General features: G+C 39.6%; 1 protein-coding gene across 14 annotated transcripts in view; it reads left to right on the top strand.

Moving 5' to 3' along the window:
• The window catches only part of PDE8A (phosphodiesterase 8A), a 134,581-nt gene that overhangs the window by 42,917 nt on the left and 73,896 nt on the right, over positions 1-17,768 (top strand). Inside the window, exon 1 of one of the 14 annotated variants that reach the window (XM_045561617.1) lies at positions 9,314-9,557. The exons of the other annotated variants lie outside the window; for them this stretch is intronic. The gene's annotated coding sequence lies outside the window, so the exon portion shown is untranslated. Of the gene's footprint in view, positions 1-9,313; positions 9,558-17,768 lie in introns of those variants that run through there. 14 annotated transcript variants of the gene reach the window in all.

Here is a 17,768-nt window from a genome sequence, read left to right as displayed (position 1 = left end):
TTTCTTAGTGACCATGACTTTCTATGTGGGCCACAGTCAGCCTGCTTAGGCTTTTTTTGTTATGTTAACTTCCTTCTGCGTTTCTCCACACATGGTAGAAGAAGTCAAAAGAAACAACTGGGTACTCAGTCTTCTGCATCTGCGAAAACCTTCCCAGCTGTTTGCCCATGTTTCATTTTCCTGTTGATCCAGGCGAAATCTGGACTCATTCATTCTGGCTTCTCTGTTTCTCGTGTGTCCCGTGCTGGTGTTTGTTGGCTCAGACGCGATAAAGGGGCAGCGGGTGCTGCTGTTGAGGTTGTTGGCTGTTCTTGTGAACAGTGCCTGTGGCTCTGCACTTACTCCAGAGGAGTTTCTCAGGAACTCGATGATCTGTGTGCATCACACATTAAAGAGTGCATGGAACAACAGCATATCCAGATCGAAAACAAACAAATCAGATTTACCTGATGTTTTCCTTTATGGGTTGGGGCAGACAGGCTGTGTATAAGGCAGATAAGTTAGTTTAGGCTTTTTCAGTGGTTTCCAGTTCCCCTTCCTGGTTGATCTTTTCTTTCACTGTCTCAAACTCAGAGTTGTTTGTTCTTGCTTTTGTGGTCACCAAGAATGTAATATAAATATGCACTTCACATCCTAACGCTGCAGCAATCCTGGATCAGACTCATTTTCTTTGCAGTCAACTGAATTCTGACTTGAGGCTTCCCCCAGCCCCTACTCCCACTACCCCTCTGAACTGGACCCCTTCCCTTTGAAGGGACACTCCCTGGAGGCCAGTTCCCTGAGATGACCTCTTTGCTTAAAGAGCTTCCCCTTCCTTGGGGGCTTTCTCAGTAGCCCCATTTCCAGGCTGTTCTTCCTGGGAGTCCTGTCTGAGTCATGAATTTCCTGTTTTTTCCTCTAGGACATTACTATAATATTTGCATAACTAGTGACATTTAAAGAAAGAAACCGAAGCCCAATTCACCAATTACACTTAAGTTCCTTGGTGGACACTCTGCATCCACCAGAAATGCTTCTTATCACTCTCTCCCCCTTTTTTTACACTGCTAGTCCTTAAGGGATTAATCTGAGTTCAGATTTAGATGAAAGTTATCCATTAAGAGACAAGTCTGAAACTGTAGACAGAGCTGACAGTGTTGAAGTAGATGGAGGTACATAGGCAGCCATTAGACATTTAAGTCTTTGCAGAGCACTGTGGACCCTAAGTGTCAATTTTGGCAGTATTGATGCTGGGACATTGGACCATCCTTAGGAAGCCAGGAACATCTTGACACTTAGACCACAACAGCATGGCCCACCTTTGAGCTTCAGGGTTTGGCCCCAGTGAGTCTCAAGCCTTTTACATGCTGGTCCATACATACAGGGCAAAACACCCTGCAGTCTATTTACTTCACTTTACCCATCCTGTCCAGTACGAATGGCAACAACTTCAACATGTCTGAATCTGCACAGACTCAGTGGAAACTTAGGACGGTTGAGTGCCAGGCTTCAAATATGGACCTAGTGTCCTCTGAACCAGTGTTTATCAAACTACCCACTAATGTCTCATGACATGACGTAGCAGGTTATGCCTACACTATTGTTCCAGTTACAATTGTTGTGAAACAAACCACCCCAAACTTAGTGACATTAAACAATAACCATTTTATTATGTTCATGAATTCTGTGGGTCAGGAATGGGAGAGGGGATGGGACAGTGGGGGTGGCTTGTCTCTGTTCCATCATGGCGGGCGTTTGGGATCATGGAGGCTTCTTACACTCACGTGTCTTCTGCTTGGGCTGGGGGTATCTGGAAGGCTGGTGGGATCAGCTGGGACTGATGACCAGAGTACCCACTTGGGCTTCTCACAGCATTTGGCTGGGTTCCAAGAGAGAGGTTCCCTTGAGGAGGCATCTAGAGAGCCAGTGTTGCAAGAGCACAAGGTAGATGCTGCCTGGCACTCGGTACCCTTGCCTCTGACGTCACATGGCCTCGCGCTGCTGTTCTCCATTGGTGGAAGCAGTCACCACCCTGCGTGGATTCAAGGGGAGGGGACATAGATCCCTACTTCTCAGTGGGCAGAGGGTCAAGACATTTGTGGCTATTTTTAAAACTACTACGACTTACTTTAAAAAAAGATAGAAGAGAAAATAACAGATGGCCTCATACGTAGTAAAAACAAGCATTGTGAAGCTTTGTTTCAGTTATAATGTGTGTCCATATTCTGCTTCATAGGGTGTAACATGCTTTTCTTACTGTGGACTGCAAAAAAATTATTTTTCAAAAAACACTACTTAACTATAGTAACATCTGATTTGGTTAATGAACACCAAATTTTATCTCTTAATACCTCAGTTAATAGGTTACTACTGTGTAAGTTCTTAGTTGTAAAGGTAAAAACATAAGGAATGGATCCTCATTTGTCTGTAAGGACAAAAGAAAGGCCTCTCCTTTTTGGATGCATTTTCCTGGTCCACCAGGAGACCCTCAAGACCCTGTTGGACTATGAACCAGACTTGGAGAGTCACTGCACTATAGAATGGGCTGTGGTGTGGACCAGCAGTCAAAACTTCCCTGAGATTTTAGTCTACTGTTTGCCCGTCAGTGTCCTGGAGTAGCAAACAGACATGAAATGAAGAGGACATACTTCTTTTTGCAGACGATCAGAAAATAATTAAACATCTGGAAGCTGAAGAATGGTTCATAATAGAGAGACAGCCACCCTGCCTGAGGAAGGTGGTATCTGTGGCGAAACAATCCCAGGAAAAGCTTTCCACCTTTGGTGTTGAAAGCAAAAGGAAGTATCGAGATTGGGGTCTGCTAGAGAAGAGCTGCTATGGTTGTTGCCAAAACAGTCTGCCTTCCTTCCCTAACTGGGACTTAATCACTGAACTAACTTAGTTACTCCTGCTCTTTCAAGGAAATGAGAAAAGATGACTGAGCAATGGCATTTGCTGTCATCTTATAAAACATTGCATTGTCAAACAATTAGTGCCATAAAATGACAAAATTTTTGCTCAGCGATTTTAGAAAATTTGCATAATCTATGCTTTTATTTCTTATTATGAAAATGATACATGTTTACTCTAGAAAACTAGAAAATATAGATAACCAAAAATAACAGAATAAAAATCATGTTATTTTACCACTTAGAAACACTGATTTTTTTGTTGTTGCATAACCTCGTCATGTTTCTGTGGAGATACTTATACTTTAAAAAAAACAAAGAATGGGCTGTTGGAGTACACTGTTCTGAAACCTTTTTGAACTTAGATGAACACATTCTATGTCAACTAATGTACTTCTGTTATTATAAACATTTCATAGTGTTATATAGAAATAGTATTTAAACATTTATTGCTGACAACATTTAACTATGGTAAAGATGCTGTGGTGATTATCTGTGTAACTAAATCTTCTTTCCTAATCATGATTACTCTTAAAATTTTTTAAAGTTTTTTTTAACATGTAATATATGTACATGATACAGAATATCATGACTTTTCTTTAGGAGATATCTATATAAATTTGAACTGCTAAATCAAAGAGCATGAACACTTAAAAAAAGGACTTTGTGTGTGTATTTCTAAATTCTCCTTCACAAATGTACCAGTTTACACTCCTACAAAAGTGTGATCTGTTCCTAGGTATTTCGCAGTGTGTTAGAGAAACTCATTCGTTGCATGCTTACCTGTGTGATTTATTTGGGTTGTAACCTTTTCTTTGCCTTTTTTGCCTCTCAAAATCCTACCTGCCCTTCAGTGCCCAGCTCAGTACCCGACACCCCCCCCCAACATAGTGAGCACTTCCCGTCTGCTGTCTCGGGGATTGGTCTTGGCCTGTCCACTCAGCTGTAGTTTACTTGAGACCATTAGCACTGTGTCTTACTTCTTAATCTTCTTTTGCACGCAGCATCTTTCAATGCAAATGTTTAGGACTCAGCAGATAAATATTGAGTTGAACTGGAGTCCACCAGAAAGGATTGATGGCAGCAGAAAGTAATCTGTCAAGAGAGAGATGTAAAGAAAAAAAATGTTCATCAAGCTGAAGACCATGCACAGTTCCTCTGGAGAGGACATAATTCTGGTATTTCATTTAGGCAGCTCAGCCTTGAAAGTATTGGTTGACAATAGCTGACATTTTGTCCGTATTCTTGTTTTGGGCATGGAGGCTCATGCCTGTAATCCAGCACTTTGGAAGGCTGAGACAGGAGGATCACTTCAGGCCAGGAGTTTAAGACCAGCCTGGGCAACATTGTGAGACCCCATCTGTATAAAAAGAATTTTTTTTTAAAGATATATTCTTATTTTAACCATAGGTAAAAGTATTCCCCCAAGCCAGGATTTCTTTTAATGACCCAACTTTCCATTAAAAGATACTTTCTCAATAAATTAATGTTGGCTACCATCAGAAACTTACATTTCTTTCTTATTTTTACTGCCTTTCCCTTTTTCCTACACCTTGTATTTGCCACGTTCAGATCTGTTCTGTCTTCGTGGGTCTCGTTTTTCCTTTAATGACATTCTCAAACTTTGGAAGATCATTCACAAATTTGCAGGGATAGTGCCTATTTTTACGAAAGGCTCTTTTCTGTGCTTATAACATCTGTTATGTTTTGCTTCGTATCCATCTTCTTCCCAAATATACAGCATTTTATTGCCCTTTATTCCTTTTTTCCTACTTGAGTTTTTGTGTGTATGTTTGATGCTGAGAGACATTGTGAGCTGGTACAATACTGTAATAAAACACAGTGTGTGAGGAGCCGGAGAGAGAAACACGTTCTGGAGCCTGACTCTGCTGGACTGCACAGTCCTCCTGCCAAGCCTTCGCCAGGACCTTTCTTTGAGGCTTCATGTTCTGTCATTGGTCATCTCTGAGTGTCAGACGGTTTCAGTTGCAGTCAACAGCATTCACAGCGAAAAAGCTGTTTACTTTTCTCGTGGAACAGCAGGTCTAGATGAGGGTTCTAGGACGGTTGATTGGGCAGCTCTGTGGCAACTTCCCTCCCTTCGGATGTGAGGTAGCAGCTGTGTCTTAAAGCATCATGTACTCAAATGAGAATGTCTAAGGCAGGCAGGAAGCGACACTTTTTTTAACAGGGAGGAAGAAGTTTCCCCTAAAACCCTTCCCCTCTCGGCAGACTTCCCCTCAGGTCCCAGTGGCCAGGGCCTCTGTGTGCCTGTGCCCTATTCCAAAGAATGTTGCAGAAGGAGCCCCTGGTGGTCTGTACTGTCGTCAAGGGAGAAAGGGGAGATGCTGTTGAGAATGTGACCTACAGAGGCTGTCACAGACATGATCTTCCCTTACATGGAGCCCCAGCCTCTCCTCTGTTACTTCCACGGCTCAGCTCTAGCTCTGCTCCTTGGAGTCCCACGACCTTTTAGCACTTTGCTTGCGTGAAGTCCTAGAGATACCAGAACAGCTGTTCTGACTGCCTGAGCGCTGTCTCCTGCTGTGGGGGAGCTTCAGTTCCTGGAGCCTCTGGTTGCATCCTGCCTCTGTAGCCTCCACTGAATCCGCCCCAGTTTGGTGTGATCTTCCAGCCACTGCCTCCCTGTTTTCCAGCCACAGTCACTGGTTTCCTTCTCCTGTGCAGAGGGACAATTAGTCACCACTTCTACCAGCACTGACCAGGGTCACAGTGAATGTTAGGAGCTGCTGTAGCCTGCGAGCTGCTTCTGTCTGGAATCAGTTTCATTTTTTTAACTGGGTGTTTGTGCCTGGGCGCTTGGGTGCTAACCTGGCTGCAACACTGTTGATGGTTCCTACCAAGGAACAAGACCCTCTGTCATCTGACCCTACCCCCTCTGCAGCCTCATCTGCTGTGGAATCTTCCCTGTCAGCCATACTTAGTCATTTACTATTCCTGAACATGCCCACTGGCTTCCTACCTCCATGCCTTTGCACAGAATATTTTCTCTTTCTAGAATGTTCATTCCCCCTTCTCAACTGGCAGAGTCCTACTTTTCCTTCAAGATTTAACCTCAGCAAGCATCATTCCTCTGAAAACTTTTGTGACTTTTCCCTTGGGCAGAGTTAATCAGTCACTTCTCAGTCACACTGTGTACGAGTTTTTGTTGTTAAACATTCACAAAGTGTTGTAATTATCTGTTTCTATTTTCCAAGCCTTCTGTATTTAGCTTCTGGAAGATAAGTTTTATATTTTTATTTCTATAACTTTAGCACTCATTATAGGTTTAGTGCATAAAAGGTGTTCTATAAATGTTTGTTAAAATGAATGAATGACAGTTTCACATCTGAATCTGCTGATTAATAACTACTTCGTGTCCTTCTTATAAGAAATCTATGTAAAAAGATTATAAATTATAAAATGGATTATGTTATCTGAAACTGAAGTTGATAGCCCATTACATTTCTTATTTGGCAGGCTAGACTGAGGCTTAGAGCCTAAGGCCACATAATGATGAGAGGCAGAGCTGGGACCAGCCTTCTATTTCTTCTTCTGTCCCATATCTTGTCTCTCATCTTCTAGTCCTTCCTCCCCTGCCCCCCACACCCTTTCCTTTTCTTTTTTTCATGATTCTCACTATGTTTCCCAGGCTAGTCTTGAATTTCTGGCCTCAAGAGATCCTCCCATCTCAGCCTTCCAAGTAGCTGGGATTACAGGTGTGAGCCGCTGTGCCTGGCCTGTCTTCCAGTTCCTGTAACACTGTCTTCCCAGGTAGATGAGGGGATTTGTAATTAGCATCATCTGTGTGTTATCAGCTACTCTGCCTTTACTCCCTTTCCTGCATGCTCTTGCTCACATGGACCTTTGTCTGCCTCGCTGCTTGCCTGCATCCTGCTTGCCATTCCAAACCCAGCCTGATTCTTGCCTTTTCTGACCATCTCAGTCAAAACTACTTACATCCACTTGTGAGTTTCCATGGCTGGTTAGCACATGAGGGAATAGAGTGCACTGACTGATTACAGGCCTTAGTCCATGTTCCTCTCTCCTGTTTCCTAGCTGTGTCACTGACAAATGAATAACCTCTCTGAGTCTCTTTCCAAATCTGCATTTAGGAATAATACTAATATCAGTTCCTACTTTATAGGGTTGATGTGAGGGTTAAGATGTTCTCTGGCCACCATGCTCAGTGGCTCATGCCTGTAATCCCAGCATTCTGGGAGGCTGAGGCAGGAGGATTGGTTGAGCTCAGGAGTTTGAGACTAACCTGAGTAAGAGTGAGACTCCATCTCAAAAATAGAAAAATTAGCCAGGCATCATGGTGCATGTCTGTAGTCCCAGCTACTTGGGAGTTTGAAGCAGAAGGATCACTTGAGTCCAGGAGTTTGAGGCTGAAGTGAGCTAAGATGATGCCACTGCACTCTACTCAGGGCAACAGAATGAAACTCTGTTTAAAAACAAAAATGATGTTCTCTGGTACATAGTAAACACCCAGATGTTACATGTTTTTGGTGGTGCCTTGAGGCTTGATTACTATTCATAAATCACTGGAGGCTTATGACTGGCCCTCTAGAGAGCTCCAGCTCTTCCAACGCCTGCCTGTTCATTGCTGAATCAAGAGTTACCCAATTTTATTTTATTTCATTTTATTGTTTTCCTACTAAGAGCTAATCAGAAACCCAGTCAATTTTATAAGGGACATATCCTAACCTACAGGCTACCCTCAAATACTTTTTTTGATATTTTTGTGAATAACATTCACTTTTTTTTTTTAAGAGACCTGGTTGCGATCTGTCTACCAGGTTCCACTGCAGTGGCATGATCACAGCTCACTGCAACCTCAAACTCCCGGGCCCAAGTGATCCTCCTCAGCCTCCCCAGTAGCTGGGACTACAGGTGTGCACCACTACACCTAGTCAATTTTTTTTTTTTTTAAGAGATTGGGTCTCGCTATGCTGCTCAGGCTGGTCTTGAACTGGGCTCAAGTGATCCTTCTGCTTAGGCCTCCCAAAATGCTAAGATTACAGGCATGAGCCAGCACACCAGGCCAACATTCACTTATGATTTTTGTTTATTGGCACATGGCAGTGCTTTGCCATTTGGAGATTTGTTCATTTGTGTAGGGGATGTTACTTTGAAAAAGTTGTTGTCTCTAAGGTCTGCTCAGTGAAAGAACAGAATGTTTTCTCTCTTTACATCACAGCTACAGCCAGCTTTGAAGTTCAGTGTTTGTATGGCTCTAAGTTTCTATTAGTTAAGGAAATGATTAGAAAAGACAGTTTAGGCCGGTGGCTCACGCCTGTAATCCTAGCACTCTGGGAGGCCGAGGCGGGTGGATCGCTCGAGGTCAGGAGTTCAAGACCAGCCTGAGCAAGAGTGAGACCCCGTCTCTACCAAAAATAGAAAGAAATGATTTGGACAGCTAAAAATCTATATAGAAAAAATTAGTTGGGCATGGTGGCGCATGCCTGTAGTCCCAGCTACTCAGGAGGCTGAGGCAGTAGGATCGCTGAAGCCCAGGAGTTTGAGGTTGCTGTGAGCTAGGCTGATGCCACGGCACTCACTCTAGCCCGGGCAACAAAGCGAGACTCTGTCTCAAAAAAAAAAAAAAAAAAAGAAAAGACAGTTTAATGAAAACTCACAAGCTATAGGCAATTTGTACACAGTCCCTTGTTTGACGCCATAGTATAAGCTCACCTCTAGATGTGAAAGTAGCAATATATAATTCTCTTGACTGTCTTCTTGATTAATAACCTGTAGAGATTGTCCATCCATGGTATAAGACTTGGATAATTTTGTTGTCTGGATTTTTTCCATCTTGTAAATGAGAAACCAGGAAAGGAAAATACAGTGTATTTATTATAGAGGGAACAAAGGTCCTGGAAACAGTAACTTTTAAAAAGAACCTTTGGTTACCTAGCTTTTAAAGACATAGCTTGCCTTGTTTTATTTCTAAAAGCCCGTGGAATAAACCCCTCGTTTTCTCTGATTTATAAGGAAACTAAAATGTGAAAATTTGATCTTTAAGGGGCATGGCTTCTGGATTATGGGATTGTTTATTTTAAAGTTTAAACATGTCAGTGTCTTATGATACTCTTAATAAGTGCTCTCAAATATCATATAACTATTAAAATTTATAATTTAGGTCTGTATTTTCAAGAAAATAGTTTTAAGTGGAAAAATGCATGGGACGAGGTTGACATGCACTGAAAAAAATCAAAGGATATGTGCTAGTATATTAACAGGGATTACTTTAAAGTAATGAGATTTCAGGTAACAGCTTTTTACTTTTTTCCTCTGCACTATTCTATATTGTCTAGATTTTGGAGTGACCATATGTTACTTTATAGTCAAAAAAATTTTAAAGCCATTTTGTTTTGGGAAGAAAAATAGTAGAACTTAAGATTTGAACATGGTAAAGTCAGCTTTCCTTCATCCTCAGGGAATTACCCCAAACAACTAGAAGGAAAAAAAAGAAACAGAAATGAAAATCCCATCTTTGAAGAAATTAGGAGATGTCTGAAACCCTAAGGCAGAAAATAAGTAGAAAGAGTTTTTGAAAGATTGAACCAGAATTATGAGAGGAAGTAGACTGAAGACATCTGGAGCTACAGAACTCAGGAAAAGAGAAAATGAAACAAAACAAACTGGCAAATAACATTTTCCAAGGTAAGAGATACACCCTGGGATTCAAAACCAAGATTCCAAAGACATGAACAGAAGCTTCTCAAAAGAAGATAGGCAAATGGCCAATAAACATGAAAAAATGCTCAACATCACTAATCGTCAGGGAAATGCAAATTAAAACCACAATGAGATATCACCTTACCCCAGTTAGAACAGCTTTTATCAAAAAGTCCAAAAACAATAGATGCTGGCATAGATGCAGAGAGAAAGGAACACTTATACACTGTTCGTGAGACTGCAAATTAGTACAACCTCTGTGGAAAACAGTATGGAGATTCCTCAAAGAACTAAAAGTAGACCTACCATTAGATCCGGCAATCCCCCTGCTGGGTATCTGCCCAAAGGAAAAGAAGTCATTTTATCAAAAAGACACCTGCACTCAAATGTTTATTGCAGAACAATTCCCAATCACAAAGATGTGGAATCAATCCAAGTTCCCATCAGTTCTTGAGTGAAATAATGTGGTATATGTATACCATGGAGTACTGTACTACTCAGCCATAAAAAGGGATGAATTAATGCCTTTTGCAATAATTTGGATGGAACTGGAGATCATTCTCCTAAGTAAAATATCTCAAGAATGGAAAAACAAACACTGTACATGTACTCACTATTAAATTAGAACTAACCAGTGAGCACACGTGTGCACAGAGGGAGGTAAAACTCAGTGGAAATCAAGCAGGGGGGAGAGGGATGGAGGGGAGGGGCAAAAACCTACCTAATAGGTACAATGAACACTATTTGTGTGATGGGCCACTTATAGCTGTGACTCAAGCATTATAAAAGCAATCTATGTAACCAAAAACATTTGTACCCCCTTGATATTTTAAAATAATAATTTTTTTAAAACCCCAAATCCTTCATTTGAAATAGTGGAAATAAATACAGAAGCTGGTGGCAGGAGCTTCCCCAGATCCAGTTTGGTTCTAAGATGTAGGGGAAGCTGGATTGAATGAGGACTTAGACAAGTAACACTCGTAGGGAGCAGTCTGTCCTTATGGTAGCAGGAAGGAGAGAGACTTGATACTGTGAATGGCCTGTGCCTTTTGGTTGGGGCAAGCTGTAGTCCTGCCTGTAGTCCCAGCTACTCAGAGACTGAAGGAGGAAGATTGCTTGAGTCTGGGAATTTGAGCTGTGATCATACTACTGCACTCTAGCCCAGGCAACATAGACTATCTCGAAAATCCTGACCAAATACTTCACAAATTAAAAAAAAGTGTCAATCCACCTCTACTGGAGCATAAATCAGAAAGACAAAAGCCCAGGGATGAGATGACAAGCTAATAGAAACAGAAATCTGATTGGCAGTGTCTTAGTCTTAATGAAAAAACAATGAACGAGAAATCTGGGTTCAAGAAAGAAAGTGAAGGAAAAAAGAAAACCAAAAATAAAAGCAAAATTAAAAGTAACACAAGACAATGTATGGAAAATAGGAATGAAGTAGGTGAGCTAAGTGAAATAGAAATTAAAGAAGGAAACAGAAATAATGGACAAAACAAAAATTTTATAATACAAATGAAGAAAAGTTTTCAGAAATAAGAGAAAACTTGAATCTACAGTTTAAAAGGACACACTGTGCCCCAGGAAAAAGTAACATAGAGTGGCCACCCTTGCTGTGTGTCTCGGTAGAGTTACTGGATTTCAAACAGAAAGGGTCATTTGGGTGGCCAAGGCTGAAAGATCAAGTCACTTAGGAAAGGGGAAGTTTTGACTACTCCACATTATCAGTCAGTATGAGAGGACACAGGAGCAACAGTGACAAAATCCTCAAGAAAAGTAAGTGTGACCCAAGGATTTTTATATTCAATGAAATTGTTTTTATTTAAAAAAAAATTTTTGCCAGGAATACTATGTTGAGAATGAAATTATTTTTAAAATATAAACAACAGATGAGTTGTTTAATGTAAGAAATCAAGAAAGAATATTCTTATAAGTCCTTCTGGAGGAATTTAGTTGAAGACAAACTTCATTCCACCAAGAGGTAACTGGAAAAACTAGTGCAAAAGAAATGGTGATGAGCACTGAATCTCTCTAACTGCAGTTTAAAACAAATGCGGAGATGGATGTAGCGGAACAGAATGTGAGGGTCCTGGGAGCTGACAGTGCGAAATGATTTAACTAAGCACATGTGAGGGGCAGGGGGCCGAGGCCGGGAGGTGAAGTAAGAATGCTCTGCCCTCAGCTTTCACTGCTGGGTTCAAAGGGCAGCATTTAAAGCTGACAGATGAACTAATAGAGGTGTAAGTATATTTAAAACCACAAAATTAAACAGTAAGAGATAATAAAACTGACTGAAGTAGGATAGCAGAAGGATGGTGCAGGAGAAAATATTTTAATTCCATCATTTTTCATAAGGGATTAAACACTGTCTAAAGAAATAAAGGCATATTGATATTAATCAAACTAACCATTAGACAAAAATGTAAACTATCTTAAATATCAAAATACATACACTGAGGAAAGCAAGCAGTTTATACAAAGAATAACAAAAACAATTGGTGAACTAAAGCCAGTGTCTGTCCTATCTGTAAATATAAACGGGGATTGTGGGTCACAAGGTGTCAAACACAGACAGACAATGTACTCCACGAATATGGTTCCCTGATGGAAGGGGCAGCTCTAAACTTAGTGTTTCAGAAGCTTGGAGGTCAGCAGGAGTGTTGTCTCACCTCTGGGTATTTACTTTAATCTGATTTTCTTTTTTCACTCAGCAAACTACAGTGGAGGTACTTAGTGTTTGGTTTAAACTCCTCTGAAGGAATTAAAAATCCAAAACTAATGAATGAAACTAAAAAAGAAAAAAGGCTAAATTATGATTTATTTTGAACGGTTATATTGGAGGTTTTTGATGAAGTTCTTTTTTCAAGAGCTATCACTGGGGACTAGGAAAATACATTAATATTTTATTTTTGGAAGCTCTTAGAATACAAACAGGCCAATTTTCTGAAGTGTCATGTGGTCCCCTAATGTGTGTGTTTAGTGGTATTCTTTGTTTCATTCTCAGAACCAAAGCCTTACTTAATCCTCAATTTCATGGAAATTGTTTGTATCTATAACAGGCAGTATACATGGAGATTCTAGTTTAAATGACCTCTTGCAGTCACTAATGCCACCCCTCAAATTTACAACCCCGTTATCAGAGGTTGAAAACTCACACCACCAAAAACATAGGCGTAGTGGGGCACCTATTTAGAACTGATGGAACTGGATTGAAAAACACATATTTTACAGCAAGAATATTACCTTTGGCAACTTGAATGAAAATAGGAAGATGTTTCTTTCCTCATGGTCTACCTCCTGACTGACACTGTCAGCCATCCAAATTTCTTTGCTTATGTGGGCACTACTTTCAACAGCAATTGGGTATTGTACTCCTTTTCTCCCTGCTTGCTATTGGCTGTTTATTCCATGTAATATGTCCATTCAAAGACTCAGGCTCCCAGCATGTGTGCATATATCTGAGCAGTGAATGAGGATGCTGTCTTAGAGGCCCCTGTAATTAAAATGGGGGCATAAACAGTAGCTTACCATGTTCGAGATGTAGAAGGACAAAGTACCCAGGTCAGGTAGGCAGAGCCACCTCACCCTCAAGCCTAGTGGGCTTGAGCCTGGATACATCAGGCTTCCCTCCCACCAAACATTAGTGCTCAGAGAGGAGGGCAGTGAGCACACACATTTCAGCTATGGACAGACACTGGATCCAGAACTTTCACCTGAGGTCATTCTTAAAGAGTTCCTGCTCCAGGCTGAGGGGACCCCAGCACTAAAGGCTGTCAGGTCTACACTTTGGTAGAAAAAGAGGGAGGACTGAGAAAAGCTAGAAGAGGGCACTGCCCATCTAAAGGGAGTTGCAGTGGGAGGGGCATAGTGGGAGAATACCCAGAGAAACCACGAAAATGCTCTGTAAGAGAAAGAGCTTTAAACATCCATCAGGCTCCAAGACTGAGAAACCATCTTCGGGTAGTATCGTTCAAGAACTTCTCTGGGTCCTTCCTGTCCTCCTTGCTTCAGAAACAGCAGCTAGCAGGTGGGGGAGGAAATGAGGGAGACAGAAGCTGCCTCCCATCTCTTCTTCTCCTAGGGCAGGCCGCCCCTGCAACTGACCCTGCTGTTGGAGAGAGAAGTCTTGTCTTTAAATGAAGGCTGAAGTGCTGTTAAGATACTGGACTGATCACTTTCTTTTTAAAGTGAACTCTTTTGGAAAGTAACATACAGTTATACTTATTGCATAAATCCTAAGTGTACAACTTAATGAATTTTTACAAATGTAACCAGCAGCCAGATCAAGAAATAGAACATTCCATGACCCCATAGGATGCCTTTGTATTCTCTCTTAATCATCCTTCACCCCCGCAAAATATACTATAGATGAGTTTTGCCTGATTTGAACTTTCTTTAAATGGATTGATCACTTTTAATTACTGAATTGAGGCTTAAGTGTAATAGATGTGAAATGAGGAGAAAGATATTTCAAAATGTTTCGCATCGGTTTTTTTATGGTCAGTATTTTTGTACATTCTATAGAAATATGTCATTCCCTGTATTTTCAGGCACTTGTGAAATTTGGGGGATATGAATTCCATTTTGGGACTTGTGTGGATGTATTCTGGTTATTAATTATTACTGCAGTAAAGAGGAAATGATATCAGCAGATGTGCAGAGCTTTTGTTTGTGCTGAATACACTATTCATTTAGACAAAAAGATCATTTCTCAATTCAAATCAGAATATTCTAATTTAAGGCCTAAATCAGTTGTGTCATAATCTCTAGGGAAACAAAGCTTTCTACTGTGTAGTAGTTGCATAAGTAACTCATTTCCTCTTGTAGATACACAAATTGTAGATGCAAGTACTTCTTTTTCCATTTTCTCCCCAGAACTCTCTTGAAATAGAAGAAACTTGAACCAGTGACATTTGTTATGTTTTATAAAGTTTAAAATATCTGTTCAAATCTCCTGCTTATATACATTCTTACAAAATTCTAAAACTGAGAAATTGTTGATGAACTCTTTTGCTAGTTCAATTCAGATGAAGGTTGAATTATTCTTCTCAGTTCTTAGCATATTAGTGTCATCTGTGCAAAGCTCTCTCCAGTTGGGTTGTCTGTTTTCTTCTTATTTATCTTCAGGAATTCTTTATATATTGTGGGTATAAGTCCTTTGTCGGTTATATGTTTTACAAATACCTTCTCCAACTTTGTGGCCTACATTTTCATTCCTTTACTAGAGTCTTTTGATGAACAGAAGTTCTTAATTTTAAAATCTAATTTATCAATCTTTTCCTTTATAATTAGTGCTTTTCCTGTCCAGTTATGAAATCTTTGCCTCAACAAAAGCAAAAATAGATAAATGGGATTGCATCAAACTAAAAAGCTTCTGCACAGCAAAGGAAACAATTAACAGAGTGAAGAGACAGCCCACAGATTGGGAGAAAATATTTGTAAATCATATAACAGAGAAGGGGCTAATATTCAAAATATACAAGAAACTCAAACTACTCAATAACAAGAAAGCAAATAACTCTTAAAAAAATGGGTAAAGGACCTGCAATGACATTTATCAAAAGAAGATCTACAAGTGGCTAACAGATACATGAAAAAATGCTCACTATCTAATCATCAGAGAAATGCAAATGAAAACCACAATGAGATATTACCTCGCACGTGTTAGATTTGCTATTACCAAAAAGATACAAGATAACAAATTCTGGAAAGAAAGTGGAGAAAAGGGAACCCTTGTACACTGTTGGTGGTGTTGTAAATTAGTATAGCCACTTTGGAAAACACTCCGGAGGTTCCTCAAAAACCCAAATATAAAATTACTTTACCATCCAGCAATCCCACTTCTGGGTGTATATCCAAAGAAATTGAAATCAGTATGTTGGTCTGTGGCCATACCTTGCACCCAATCTCGTCTGAAGTCAGTATGTTGAAGAGATGTCTGCGCTGCCGAGTTCGTTGCAGGGTTATTCATAATAGCCAAGATAAGCAAACAACCAAAATTCTGGTCAGCAGATGAATGCATTTTAAAAAGTGATATACACAATGAAATACTATTCAGCCTTTAAAAAGCAGGAAATTCTGTCCTTTGTGGCAACATAGATGAACCTAGAGAACATTATGCCAAGTGAAATAAGCCAGGCACAGAGAGACTAATACTTTTTGATCTCACTTATATGTGGAATCTTAAAAAGTTGAACTCACAGAAGTAGAGCGTAGAATATTGGTTACCAGAGACAGGAAGAATTAGTTCTGGTGATCTGTCAAGTAGCTCGGGGGCTCTAGTTAATAGTAATGTGTTGTATATTTTAAAATAGCTGAAAGAGCATGTTAAGTGTTCTCACTACAGAAACTCTACGCTTGTACAGCTCTGTCCCCACCCCTTTCAGTTTGTTGATGTCACAAAATTACATCTTTATATAGTTAGTCCTTCATATCTGTGGGCTCTGCAACTGTAGATTCAACCAACTGCAGGTTGAAAATATTTGGGGAAAAAAACAATGAAAAATAACAGTTTAACAACAAAATACAAATTTTAAATAGCAATACAGTGTAACAACTATTCACATAGCATTTGTATTATATTAGCTATTATAAGTAATCTAGAGATGATTTAAAGTATACAGGAGGATGCACATAGGTTATGTAAGGGACTTGAGCGTCTATGGATTTTGGTATCCGTAGGGAGTCTTCGAACCAGTCCCCTACAAATACTGAGAGACAGCTGTGCTTTGTGTGCCCCAAAATGTGTGGTAATAATTCTTTCAAATGCATTAGTCTCTTTAAATTATTTAGAAAACAAAATGCAAAATGTATAGTTACCAACCAAAGTTATAAATAATAATACTTGCTTTTAGTCTAATGATTATTTTTTTCTAAACTGTTTTAGTCTCTTAAATCATATCAGAAACAAAAAATGGAATTACAAATCATTTTTACAATAATAGTAGCTTTTATAATTGCCCAGGTTTTTACCTTTATTAAGATCTTTATTTCCTCAGGCAGCTTAGAGTTACTTACTGTCTAGGGTCCTTTTGTTTCATCCTGCAATACGCCTTTGAACATATCCGCACACTGCCTTCTGGGCTTCGAAGTGCCTGATAAGAAATACACTGATAATCTTATTGAGGATTCCTTGTATATGATCAGTGTCTTCTTTCTTGCTGCTTTCAGGATTCTCTCTTTGAGATCATTATCTGAAGTGAAGTAGCTCAGGAACAGAAAAATAAATACTACATTTTCTTACTTTAAGTGGGAGCTAAATAACAGGTATACTTGGTCATACAAAGTGGAATAATGCATAATGGAAATTAAGAAGAGGGGAAGGTGGGGGTGGTGAGGAATCAGAAGTTACCTATGAGGTACAGTGTACACTATTCAGGTGACAGGTATAGTTCATCCATGTAAAAAAACAAAACAAAACACTTGCACCCCCTAAAGCTATCAAATAAAAAAAAAGTCTTAGGCAGTTTTTTAAAAAAGATTATCTCTTGCCTTTATCTTCAAAAGCTTGATTGTAAAGTGTCTGGGTGTGGGCCTCTTTGAGTTCATCTTACTTGGAGTTTCTTGAGCCTCTTAGATGTTCCTATTTATGTCTTTATCAAATTTGGAACATTTTAGGCCCTTATTTCTTCATATATCTTCTCTTTTTCTTTCTCTCTCTTTTCTTCTTCTGGAACATCCATGATGCATATGTCGGTTCACTTGGCAGTGTGGATCAGGTACCTTAGGCTCTGTTTACTTTTCTTCAGTCTTTTTTTCTGTTTCCCAGACTTGATAATTTCAATAGTCCCATGTGTAAGTTTGCTGATTCTTTCTTCTCCCTGCTCTGAATTGCCTTTGAATCTGTCTAGTGAATTTTTTCATTTCAGTTATTGTATTTTTCAGCTCCAGAAGTATTTTTGAGTTTCCCTTTAGGTTTTTCATCTTTTTATTGATATTTTCATTTTGTTCATTCATCATTTTCTTGACTTTCTCCACTTCTTTCTTTAGTTCTTTGAGCATCTTTAAGTTAGTTGTTTTATAGTCTTTGGTATTTCTGCCATCAGGTAGCTTTCAGCAATGGTTTCTGTTGATTTAGTTTTTTTTCATTTGAATAGGCTGTACCTTCCTGTTTCTTTGTATGTTTTGTGTGTTTTTTTGTTGTTGTTGAAAGTAACATTTGAATTTAATAATGCAATAACTCTGTGAATAATA

The sequence above is a fragment of the Lemur catta genome, chromosome 9, assembly GCF_020740605.2.
Source record: "Lemur catta isolate mLemCat1 chromosome 9, mLemCat1.pri, whole genome shotgun sequence".
In the NCBI taxonomy this organism is placed as follows: Eukaryota; Metazoa; Chordata; class Mammalia; order Primates; family Lemuridae; genus Lemur; species Lemur catta.
Note: the sequence above shows the minus strand (reverse complement) of the source record. Positions and strands in the feature narration are given on the sequence as shown.